This window comes from Podarcis filfolensis (genome assembly GCF_964270895.1).
Source record: "Podarcis filfolensis genome assembly, chromosome: 5".
NCBI lineage: Eukaryota > Metazoa > Chordata > Lepidosauria > Squamata > Lacertidae > Podarcis > Podarcis filfolensis.
In genome coordinates, this window is record NC_139608.1 from 3,489,740 (window position 1) to 3,501,973 (window position 12,234).

Sequence of the window (12,234 nt, forward strand, 5' to 3'; positions counted from 1 at the left end):
ACAAAATACATAATCAAAATAACAAAAACCCAGTAGCCCCCCCCCCAAGAAAACCCACCACATTTTAAAAGGGCATAGGGTGTCCATCAGGCCAACCAAAGGCCTGGTTAAAAAGGAACGTTTTGCCTGGTGCCTAAAGGTGTATAATGAAGGCGCCAGGTGAACTTCCCTGGGGAGAGCATTCCACAGATGGGGAGCCACTGCAGAGAAGGCCCTGTTCTCGTGTTGCCACCCTCCGGACCTTTTGAGGAGGGGGCATAGGAAGAAAGGCATCAGATGATGATCTCAGGGTCTGGGAAAGACGTGGCCCTTGAGGTATTGCCATCCTGAGCCATTTAAGGCTTTATAGGTCAAAAACTGCACTTTGAATTGGGCCCGGAAACTAATTGGTAGCCATTGCAGCCGGACCAGGATCAGTATGAGATGCTCAAACCGTCTTTCTCCAGTGAGCAACCTGGCCACTGAATTCTGCCCTAGCTGAAGTTTCCGAACTGTCTTCAGAGGCAGCCCTACATATAAACGCATTGCAGTAATCTAACCTTGAGGTTACCAGAGCATAGACAACAGGAGTTAAGCTATCCCTGTCCAGAGGCAAAGCAAGGGGGGTGCAGTGGGGGCAGTCTGCCCTGGGTGTCATCCCTGGGGGGGGGTGACAAAATCCCAGCCGGGCCCAATCACACCCCCCAGCTGGGCCACAGCATCGGATTGCGTCCCCCAGCTGGGCGCGATCGCCCCACTCCCTGGAGTCGTAGGCGGGTGGCGTGTCTGCGCTCCCAGCTGGAGAAGGCAGGCAGGGGAGAGGACAGGAAGGAGGCAGGTGAGCAAATAATGGAGGGGGGAGAGAATGGGTGCCGCGCATCCTGCCCCTCCCTATGGGCTGTTCACCTCACCCCTATGGGCACTGTCACAGGTGCCCAAGAGGGTTCCTTCACCACTGTCCCTGTCCAGATAGGGGCATAGCTGGTTGTGGGAATGTTCAGGGATGCAGGAGAGGATATATTGTTTGATTATATCCTTTTCCAACTTGTGTTAACAAGTTCCACAATTTAGCAGAGTAACATGCCCCCTTTTAAACTTGCAGCGGATGCGTTTGCTCAGGCTCACTAAAGCCTCTATAATAACTGTTCTGGTATTTCCCCCTTATTCCCTCATAAAAGATAGGACACGACACAGTCTTCTCTAAAAGTATAAAAAGGTTTACTCACACATCATTCTGTTCACAATAGGATCCCAGAAGGCAGACTTAGCTTAGAAAAGTAACATACACCTGGAAACTATCTCATAAGAAGACAGACCCTTTGTCCTCTCTTGGTTGGAGGCCAAGAGAGCATCTTTGGCTAAGCAGATGTTGTTTCTTCGATGCATGTAGACAAAGAGAGATGGCTGCCCTGCCCTGTGCTTTTGTCGTTACCTGCACAGGTGAGGCCACGCCCACCTCTAGTCACATGCAGAGGAAGTCTGTCCCAGCCCAGAAGGAAACAGGAAGTTGACCTGCTGGCTGGACAAACATTCCTCCCCATGTGTAAACATGTTCACTCTAGGAATGTTGTACTTGACTGCTCTTGTGTTTCACATCCCACACTGGGCCACCAGCCCAAGCTGATGGAAGGTACTTTGGGCTTGGCCTCCTCAAATATTTTATGGTGGGGGGGGAGCAAAGGAAGCTTGCCCCCTAGTATTTGGTTCCTGTGTCTGAAGGCTGCCCTGTATCAGGAAGTTTTTGCTGTGTGGTGTTCTGTTGTGTTTTTGTATATTCTGTTGGGGCACAACAATAAATCATCATCATCTCCATGAATTTGTGCAATCCTCTTTTAAAAACATCCAAGTTGGTAGCCATCACTGGCTCCTGAAGGAAGGAGTTACACAATTTATCTATGTGCTGCATGTAGAAGGACTTTATCTCTCCTGAATCTTCCAGCATTCAGCTTCATTGACCAGACGCTTTAAATAATCTTAATCTTCTACAATATTAGCGGCATGTGGTCCTTAAAAAGCTATTTGGTTCTTGTGTATTACTGAGTTTGGAGATATTCTCTATTTCCAGATTCCCAAGTAGATGAAGAAGTCGCTGTCTTGGATGCATTATTTATTATTGTTAGTTAATTAGTTTGTTGTTTATTAAATGAGGATAAAATTGAACCCCACATTGAAGGCTCCGTGGGGCTGAAGAACACTCCCCTGGAAACATCCATCCAAGTAGGACCGGAAGCCAACAAATCTGTAATGCAGAGATGCCCATCTTCTGTTACTTCAAAATTGCTCGTTTGCTTTATTTATATATCAGCGAGACATTGATCTAACTTGCCCGGGCAAAAATGCAAGGAGCTGTTTCCATCTGAGGCTTTGTGAGAACTCAAAAAGATCGTGAAATATCTTCTTACTTAGATGACAGCTGATAGCATCTATCTAGCCAGCATGGTCAAAGCTCACCTTCCCTCCCTCCTGACATTTAAAGTAAAAGGAAAGCCAAAATTATCTGTGATGGGCTGAGTGTCTACAGAACATCTGCAAACTCAGTTGAGATTTCTGCCCCTGATAAAGGATACTGTCTACCTGACTCTTTCCATAGAGCATTTCAGAGTGGGTGTCTTCGCAAGAAGTCGTTTGCCACGCTGCCAGATCACTTATCTTCCTCGAATATTTTCCGCTAAGGGCACACATTAGCTCACTAAAGACTCAGCGGCCCAAATTCAGACCACAGTCATTTCAGGACCATTTCAGGACTGAACTACAAGATCTCGCACTGTCAATGTTTCTTATCAGGTTCTGCTCCTGCAACCTGAACAGCAGCTGCAGCTGCAGACATTACCAGACATTGTCTCTGTGCCTTGAAAACATCCACCTGATTTCTGCATCTCAATCTGCTATTAAAGAGGCATATGGGCAAGCCATGATGGGATAATTTTTCTAGACATTTGGTTCTTCTAGGGGTGAGCAGACGTCGGACTTACGGGATCTACTTGCAGGTAGGTAGCCGTGTTGGTCTGACACAGTTGAAATTAAAAAATTGCCCAGTAGCACCTTAGAGACCTTAACAAACTTAGTTGGTCTCTAGGGATCTGCTTTGTTTCTTACTAGAAGGCTGAGATCCACCAAGTACAAAATACACACACTTAGAACTTACGAATCCTGATCCCAGGAATTTCTCTGGGGGCCACACACGGAATCCACTTTCATTTACATGAGCTTTTGTTGTTTTAGCAGTATAATTTAGGACAGCGGTCAGCAAACTTTTTCAGCAGGGGGCCGGTCCACTGTCCCTCAGACCTTGTGGGGGGCCAGACTATATTTGGGGGGGGAATGAACGAATTCCTGTGCCCCACAAATAACCCAGAGATGCATTTTAAATAAAAGCACACATTCTACTTATGTAAAAACATGCTGATTCCCGGACCATCCACGGGCCGGATTGAGAAGGCGATTGGGCCGAATTCGGCCCCCAGGCCTTAGTTTGCCTACCCATGATTTAGGAGAATGGAATCATTTCGTTTTTGCTCTTACTGGGAGTCAATAAAACCTTGCCAATCTAGTGCAAATCACTCAAAGATGTAGGTGGAACTTGACCTTCTGCTCAAAATACTGATTTTGCCTAAAAAGTTGATGGTGCAGAAACACCCCTCGGGTCCCTTTGTGTGACTATAATGTGCTCTGTGTGGGGTCTTCTTTGAAAACTCTCCAGATGTTGCTGCTGCTTCCCAGGCTCAGCTTTCTCATATTTATTTTTATTAGATATTTTTTCCCTGACAGGAACTCAAGGCATCTTCCAAATAAAAAATAAGAACATCTAAAAACATTGGGGGGAAATCATTAAAAACAAGTAAACATCCATAGCATTAAAACTATCTCTCTCTCTTTTTTTTTTTCTCTCTCTCTCTCTCTATACACACACAATCTATTAAAACCATACAAATAATTACGATATAAAACAGTATAGCTGACTTCTCGGAAATTAAACTTTGTCATCCTCACAGAAAGGATCTGGAAAGGGATTGAAACTAAAATAGCAGGCGGTGAATCACAACGTGATTGCCTGCGTTGAAAATATGACTACGTGTGAGACAATACTAAATACAGTCCTGTATACCTGAAGGAGCGTCTCCACCCCCATCATCCAGCCCGGACACTGAGATCCAGCTTTGAGGGCCTTCTGGCAGTTCCCTCGCTGCGAGATGTGAGGTAACAGGGAACCAGACAGAGGGCCTTCTCAGTGGTGGCACCTGCCCTGTGGAACACCCTCCCAGCAGATGTCAAGGCAATAAACAACTATTTTACTTCTAAAAGACAACTGAAGGCAGCCCTGTTTAGGGAAGTTTTTAATGTCTGGCGCTGTATTGTTTTTCATATTTGGTTGGAAGCCGCCCAGAGTGGCTGGGGAAACCCAGCCAGATGGGCGGGGTATAAATAATAAATTATTATTATATTATTATTATAGAGTCACAGAACTGTGGAGTTGAAAGGGAGCCATCTGGTCCATGTCCCTGTGATGCAAGAATCTCAGCTAAAGCATCCCTGACAGATGACCATCCAACCTCTGCTTAAAAACCTCAAAGGAAGGTCCATTCCACTGGCAAACAGCTCTTACTGTCAGAAAGTTCTCTTTAATATGCAGTTGGAATCACCTTTCCTGTAGTTTGAATCAACTGGTGAAGTTGCCTCGTCTCAAAAAGGATATTGGGGAGCTGGAAAAGGTGAACAAAAGGTTAGCAAGGAGTACATTTGCACCATCCATTCAGAGTGTGCATCGAAAAGCACAGTTCTTCTCCCAAAGCATCCTGGAAACTGTTGCTTCCCCCTCACAGTGCTATAATTCCCAGTGCCATTAACAAACTGTAGTTCCCGTGGTTCTTTGGGTTGTGTTTTAAATGAATGGTGTGGGTGTTTGGCTAGGAAAATTCCAGGTCTTGTCAGTTAGGGACCAAGAACAGGGTTGCAATTGTAGTCACATAAGAAAAAATTAAAACAAAAAAATTTTTTTCCTTCCAGTAGCACCTTAAAGACCAACTAAGTTAGTTCTTGGTATGAGTTCTTCTTCTGTATATCTGAAGAAGTGTGCATGCACACGAAAGCTCATACCAAGAACTAACTTAGTTGGTCTTTAAGGTGCTACTGGAAGGAAAAAAAAATTTTTGTTTTGACTATGGCAGACCAACACGGCTACCTATCTGTAACAAGAAAAAATTAGACCGCAAAGTCCCCACTTTCTGTCTGCGGACTGAGTTTCCCAGTTATCTCTGAAGCTATGACTCTCTCTTCTTCCAGTAAAAACAACAGAGGGTCTTGTGGGACCCTAAAGACTAATAAATGTATCGTGACATAAGCTTTTATGGACTTCATTGTAGCCTTATTGGAGTTCACTGATTGGGTCTGCATTGCTCCCGGACAGGAGGAAGGAAGTCAAATGACACCGAGGGTTGGTTCAGAGAAAGAGTTCTTTATTTCTGCTCTCCGGAACAGCAGAAAGGCACCTGCGTGGTGTGTCCACAGCAAGTCCAAAGAAATGAGAAACTTCATGTAGTATATATATATCCTCCAGGCACCCTCTCCCTCCTTCCCCAGGAATCCAACCACGTCAGCCTATACACGCAGGTTGACATCACATATGTTCCTGCTCTGGTATTCTTAACCGTAATAGGGTATTCCTTCCTGTACTTCTGACCATAAAAGGGTATTCCTGTTCACCAACTCCAAGAACACACTCTGTCGCTGTTCCCGGACTAGGTCTGTGCGTCAGGACGTAAGATAAGACCTAGACATGTCATCCCTACTCCACTGAAACAGCCAAGGTCATCCTTGCCGTCACGAACTGATAAAGGAGAAGGCTCTGAGCACTTGTTTATACAGCCGGGTTTTTGTTTATACATTGACTCAGAGCTCAAGTTAATGGATTTTAGCTAAGGAAAAATAGGGATTTTGGTGCCCGTTTCAAACTGCCTGCACAGTCAGTTTTGGGTTTGGGAAACCCATTCCTTCATCATCAGAGGCATGAAATGGAATTTTAGACAGCAGGTGCGTAGAGAAGAATTTTACAAGATGAGAGATGAACTGCCGTGAGATGGAAAAATTAAAACATTGATAAGCAAAGCTTAAAATGCAGCAGATTGGAATTTACCCAGCATTGGTCAGATGACTGATGAGATAGCAAAGATAGCATTGGTAAGCTAATGAACATGTGTCGTGCAATAAACATCATTTATATCTGTTTAACTGATGGCACTGAAATTCTAGTTCCAAGTACATCAACAGCAGCTGCTCTCAGGAGACATCCAGCAGCTAAATTGCATACACACCATAAATTTAAAACTCACGTTCACCGCCCCGCCCCAAGTAAAGAATCCTGGGAACTTTAGTTTGCCCCCTCGTGGTGCTACCATTCCCAGCATGCTGAACAAGCTACAGTTCCCAGGATTCTTTGCAGAAAGCCAAGCGCTTTCGATGTATGCTGCAGATGTGTTGCAGAGTGATCCAGGAGATAAAATTCCTGCATGTTTAAGTTTTTTCCTCCGGCGCTGGAGCAACAAGTTATGGGCGCAGACTGTTTTTTGCTGCGCCGATGGGTTCCAGAGGCTGAGCAGAGTGCTGGAGATCAGCTGTTTGCTATGAATGAGCGGAGGAGTAGCTGTGCCGAAATGCCGGAGGAGGACAAGGAGGACCTGGAGAGTCTCTGTGCCAGTGCAGCGGTATTGCAACAGCCAGCCATGGTGATTTATGAGCCGGGTGTCTGTGATGGAGCAGCCTTGCAGCGGCAAGAGAAGCTGGAAGAGAATTTTGGGGACTCTGCTACATGTTTAAGTTTTTTCCTCCTCCAGCGCTGGCGTGACAAAAATATGTTTTTATCCAAGGAAAGGGTGACAGAGCATTTGATACAGTGTTATGTACTGAGTTGAATAGGCTCCAAACGGCAGCAGTCTGATTGGTCCTAGAACAATAGGATTCAGAATGAAGCAGTCTGATTGGTCCACAGGAGCCACCCAAGCCAGCTTCAGGTGGAAGTGAATCCGCAACCTGATTGGCCTACAGCAGAATCCCAGAATTAGCCAATCACGTGGGGCCCATTGTGTAAATAATGTATATAAAGCAGACATTCTGGGGGAATTTCCATTCCTCCTCACCACTATGAGCTGAATAAAGAGCATGAAATCCACTCTCGACTCCGAGTATACAGTGGTACCTCGCATTAAGTACTTAATTCGTTCCGGAGGTCCGTTCTTAACCTGAAACTGTTCTTAACCTGAAGCACCGCTTTAACTAATGGGGCCTACCTCTGCTGTCGTGCAGCCGGAGCACGATTTCTGTTCTCATCCTGAAGCAAAGTTCTTAACCTTGAAGCACTATTTCTGGGTTAGCGGATTCTGTAACCTGAAGCGTATGTAACCTGAAGCGTATGTAACCCGAGGTACCACTGTATTTCATACAGGTTTACAAATCAGCCTTACCAGATGGTTGAAATAGGAATCAAAGACCATCGCAGGGGAGAAAGGCGTCCACTCTGAATCACACATGGGAGACACCAGAGGGCAGCCCCTGCCATTTCCTCCCTAGGGGAGAGAAGAGGCCAGCAGCCCCTCCTATTCACCAAGAGGTGGCAGATCCAGCTTCTGGATAGCAACAGGCATTGTATTCATTGGAAGCCAGATTAAATGCCCCTGTGGATCTTGCTGCCTGAGGCAGTTGCCTCACCTTGCCTCATGGGTGGGCCAGTCCCAGCTGTATCCAACACAGGGCTGAACAGATTGATCCATCAATATTTCTCCTTGCACAACGGACAGATCGCCGCCACCCGCCTTTCCCCACGCACCTCCTAAATCTGTTGTAGGGGGAAATTTTCCAAACCCTCCAGAGCAGATTTGGGGGTGGTGGGGGAAGCGCAGAGGGGTCAGAGGAGAGGGGGACATCCCCTTGTGCTAGTGCTAATCCTTCTGTGAGCTAGCACAAAACCGCAGCTGAATACTAAGTTTTTGTGACTGGCTGGGATGTGTCCTTGCGCTCTGATCATGCCTAACTGAAAGCAAGCAGGTTGGGCACCCCAAAACTTTCGCAGGTGCAAAATATAGTGAAAGTGAGACCACATTGTTGTTGTTGTTGTTTAGTCGTTTAGTCATGTCCGACTCTTCGTGACCCCATGGACCAGAGCACGCCAAGCACTCCTGTCTTCCACTGCCTCCTGCAGTTTGGTCAGACTCATGTTTGTAGCTTCGAAGACACTATCCAACCATCTCGTCCTCTGTCGTCCCCTTCTCCTTGTGCCCTCCATCTTTCCCAACATCAGGGTCTTTTCCATGGAGTCTTCTCTTCTCATGAGGTGGCCAAAGTATTGGAGCCTCAGCTTCACGATCTGTCCTTCCAGTGAGCACTCAGGGTTGATTTGTTCAGTTTCTGTTAATTGGTTCTCATGGGAAACTTACAGATTCTGGCTTCACACAATTAACTCAAGGCCGTGTCAATTTACTCTTGGCAGAAAGCCAAGGTCAGCTTGACCTAGAAACTACTTACTCTGATTGGTTAACGACCAGCACTCAACTCTGTTATCTAGGGATTGCTAGCACAGTTTGGTGTGTTAGGGGTGTGTTAGGAGTAGGAGTGCTGTGTATGGTTAAGAGAGAGAGAGAAAGAAAGGATTTATTTTGCTTTGTTTTGTATGCAGAAACTCTGCTGGTTTTATTTTTCCTTTTAATAAATCCTGTAAATAGTTATTCTGAGTCTAGCTGACTAGTCATTTCCACCTCAACTAGCTTCTTCGCTGTGCAGGAAAACTCTGCTACGTTTGGGCTAAAGCCATTAGAGCTATGCCTGACACTTCAAAGTTCCATGAGGTTATGGGTATTGTGCTGCCAGCCTGAGTTGTGGTGGTGTCAGCATCAACGGCGTTGGTTCCAGTAGTTCCAGAAGTTGTTGTTCCTGTTGGTGCAGCAGATGGACACTGGCTGGTTCCTGACTGTGGTGAGCTGGTGACGCAGTGGACACAAGGACAACAGCTGCAGCGTGTGAGTGCTGGGTGCTGTGGTTCCTGTTTTCTCTCTCGGTGGTCGTGAGTAGCTGGTTCCGGGTTCCAGGGACATCGCTCTCAAGATGGCCTCACAACCAGTTCAGATGGCTTTTGAGCGTCTGAATGACTCCAATTACTTGCTGTGGTCGGAACGCATGCAGGCAGTGCTGCAGAGGGATCGTCTCTGGCAAGTGGTGAGTAAGTTTCCTGCGAAGCCTGATGATGAAGACCTCGATAAAGACCAAAGAGCAAGGGCCACAATTGTCTTGGGGCTGGAAGATTCCCAGTTGCCGTATGTGAGGGGAATCAAGACAGCTAGAGGTGTGTGGCAAGCACTTAAAGAACTCCATGTGCGTGAGACAGCGGTTTCCAAGCTGTTCATTCGCAAGGCATTGTACAAGGCAATGTTACAGCCTGGGGTTACAATGCAGGAACACCTACACAGTTTACAGTTAAAGTTTGCTGCGCTACAGGAAAGAGACTGTGCATTAGACCAGCAGGAGAAGGTGGCTATTATTTTGAGTTCTCTCCCGGAAAGCTGGGATAATTTAGTTTTGTCTCTAGAAGGCATACAGGAGCGTGATTTATCAATCAGTTACGTTACTGGGCGTTTGATTGAAGAGTGGCAGAAGAGGCAAGAAAGGTTGTTGGCTGCAGAGGCTTCTACAGGCGGGCGGTTTGGAAGGAGTTCTCATGGCGTGCCAGGGGTGAAGCAAGAGCAGCGTGCCGGTGAGGAGTCTGCGTTTGCTGTTAGGCGTTGTTTCCGATATGGGTCTTCAGCGCATCTAAAACAACAATGTCCGGAGTTGGTCAAGTCTCAGTGGCCGGTGCAGGAGCAGAGACGAGATCAGCAGCAGCAGCAGCGTAAAAGGAAATTCTTCAAACAAAAACAGTCGGCTCAGCTGGTGACCGCCGAGGTCAAGATTGCTGATGAGAAACAAGCTGTCTGGGTGGTCGATTCGGGAGCGTCTCGGCACATCGTAAATTCAGATGAATTGTTTGTTTCCAAGAACTCAGCACAGCGCAGCCAGGTGGCTCTAGCAGACGGAAGTACTTCCGAAGTGATTTCGGGGGGTGCAGTTTTTGTTCCTTGTCTTCATGAATGCCTGCAAAATGTACTTTATGTGCCTTCATTAAGGAGCAATCTGATGTCTGTAGATTGTTTGCTAAAAGCTGGGTTTAAAGTGTATTTTGAAGGAGACAGTTGCATTATTAAGAAGGCTGGTGAGATTTTAGGCACTGCTAAGTCAGAGGGAGGCTTGTTTTGGCTTAAAGCAGGATCTCAAGTTGCAGCAGTAGTCAGTAAATCTCAGCCTGCAGTGAATAACAAAGCTATACATGACAACTGTGTGCACTTATTGCATAGGAAAATGGGGCATGCTGGCTGGAAAAGTATACTAAAAATGTCTGAATTGGCTGATGGGGGTAATTTAAAGAGTTGTAACAAGTACCTTGATTGTAATGTTTGTAAAAAGGTTAAAACCCACAGAGTCTCTTACCCCAGAAGTGACAGAGTTAGTGAGTCACCGCTACAGCTGGTTCATATGGACGTAATTGGTCCATTTGCTGTAAGCAGGGGTGGATCGCGTTTTTCATTAACAATTGTGGATGACGCCACGCGTTACTCTTGGGTTTATCCCATGAAGAATAAGGGTGACGTGTTCACTAAGTTTAAAAGCTGGGTGGCATCTGTGGAAAGATTTCTGTCCATTAAACTCAAAAGGATTCAGACGGACAGAGGTGGCGAATTTATGTCAAATGCTTTTAGAGATTGGTTACAAAAGCGTGGCATTGGGCATAGAAAAACGAACGCTTTTTCCCCAGAGGAGAATGGCGTTGCAGAGCGAAAAAACAGATCTTTACAAGACATGATGTTTGCCATGCTTGATGATGCTGATTTGCCCATGTCTTATTGGGGGGAGAGCATGCTCACCGCGTGTTATCTCCAAAATAGGCTCTTTCATCAAACAATAGGTACAACTCCATACTTTAAATTGTTTCAGAAAAAACCCAAAATTGACCATTTGCATGTGTTTGGATCAAAAGCCTGGGTATTAATTCCAAAACAAATGAGAAAGAAGGGAGATCCTAAGACCAAACAGTTAGTGTTTGTGGGTTACCAGGAGCTGGGAAAAGGTTTCCGCTTTGCTGAAGGGACAAATGGCATTGTGATCTCCAGGAATGCCAGTTTTTGTGAACATAGTGGCTGGGAGAGACTACATGCCAATACTGAGGTTTGGTTTGAACCTTCCCAGGAGCTTCATGACTCTGAAGGTAAACATAGAGAATCAGAGTCTGAGGGGGAGGAAAGTTCAGATAAGAGCTCTCAAGAAAGTGGAATTAGCCAGAGACCAGTTGCTAAGCAACAAAAGAGAGGTCGTAGTTCTGAGGAGGAAAGTGGGTCAGAAGAAAAATTTTCTCCCAGAAGATCTAAAAGACAAAACAAAGGAGTGCCTCCGGTGCGTTTTTCTCCAGATACTGCAAATGTGTTTAGTGTAATTGCAGAGCCCAAGAGTTTTCAGGAGGTGTTAAAGTTACCAAAAGAGGAGGCAGAGCTCTGGAAACAGGCAATGGAGGAAGAGATGTCCTCTCTGAATGAGCACAAGGTCTTTACACCAGTAGCAGCGCCTGAGGGGGCAAAGATTGTAGGCTGCAGGTGGGTGTACAAACTTAAACCTCTGGTGACAGGAGAGTACAAATACAAAGCTCGTTTAGTGGCTCAAGGATACTCTCAGAGGCCTGGAAAAGATTATGACGAGACTTTTTCCCCTACTGCTAAGGGGGACAGTGTAAGGCTGATTCTAACGCTTGGAGCAAAGAGAAAACTCCTGTTAAACCATTTTGATATCCAGACTGCATATTTACATGCATCAATATCAGAAGACCTGTATCTAGCCGAACCGCCTGGTTATGAGACAGGTTCCAATAGAGTGTTGAAATTAAACAAAGCTCTATATGGTCTCAAACAGGCTGCAAGATCTTGGAACAAATGTTTCCATGAGGCCTTAGTGTCATTTGGTTTCAAGCAGAGTACAGCTGACAATTGTGTTTATGTACGTGGTACAGGCAGTGATCAAGAGTTTTGTCTGATTTATGTAGATGATGTATTGTATGCTTGCAAAACAGATAAACAAACTAAAAGGTTTGCCAAGCAATTGTCCAGTAAGTTCAAAGTGAAAGACTTAGGCCCGGTTAGGACATATCTAGGGTTGGAAGTGTGCTGGGCCCAAGATGGCAGCTGCCTAATTAGT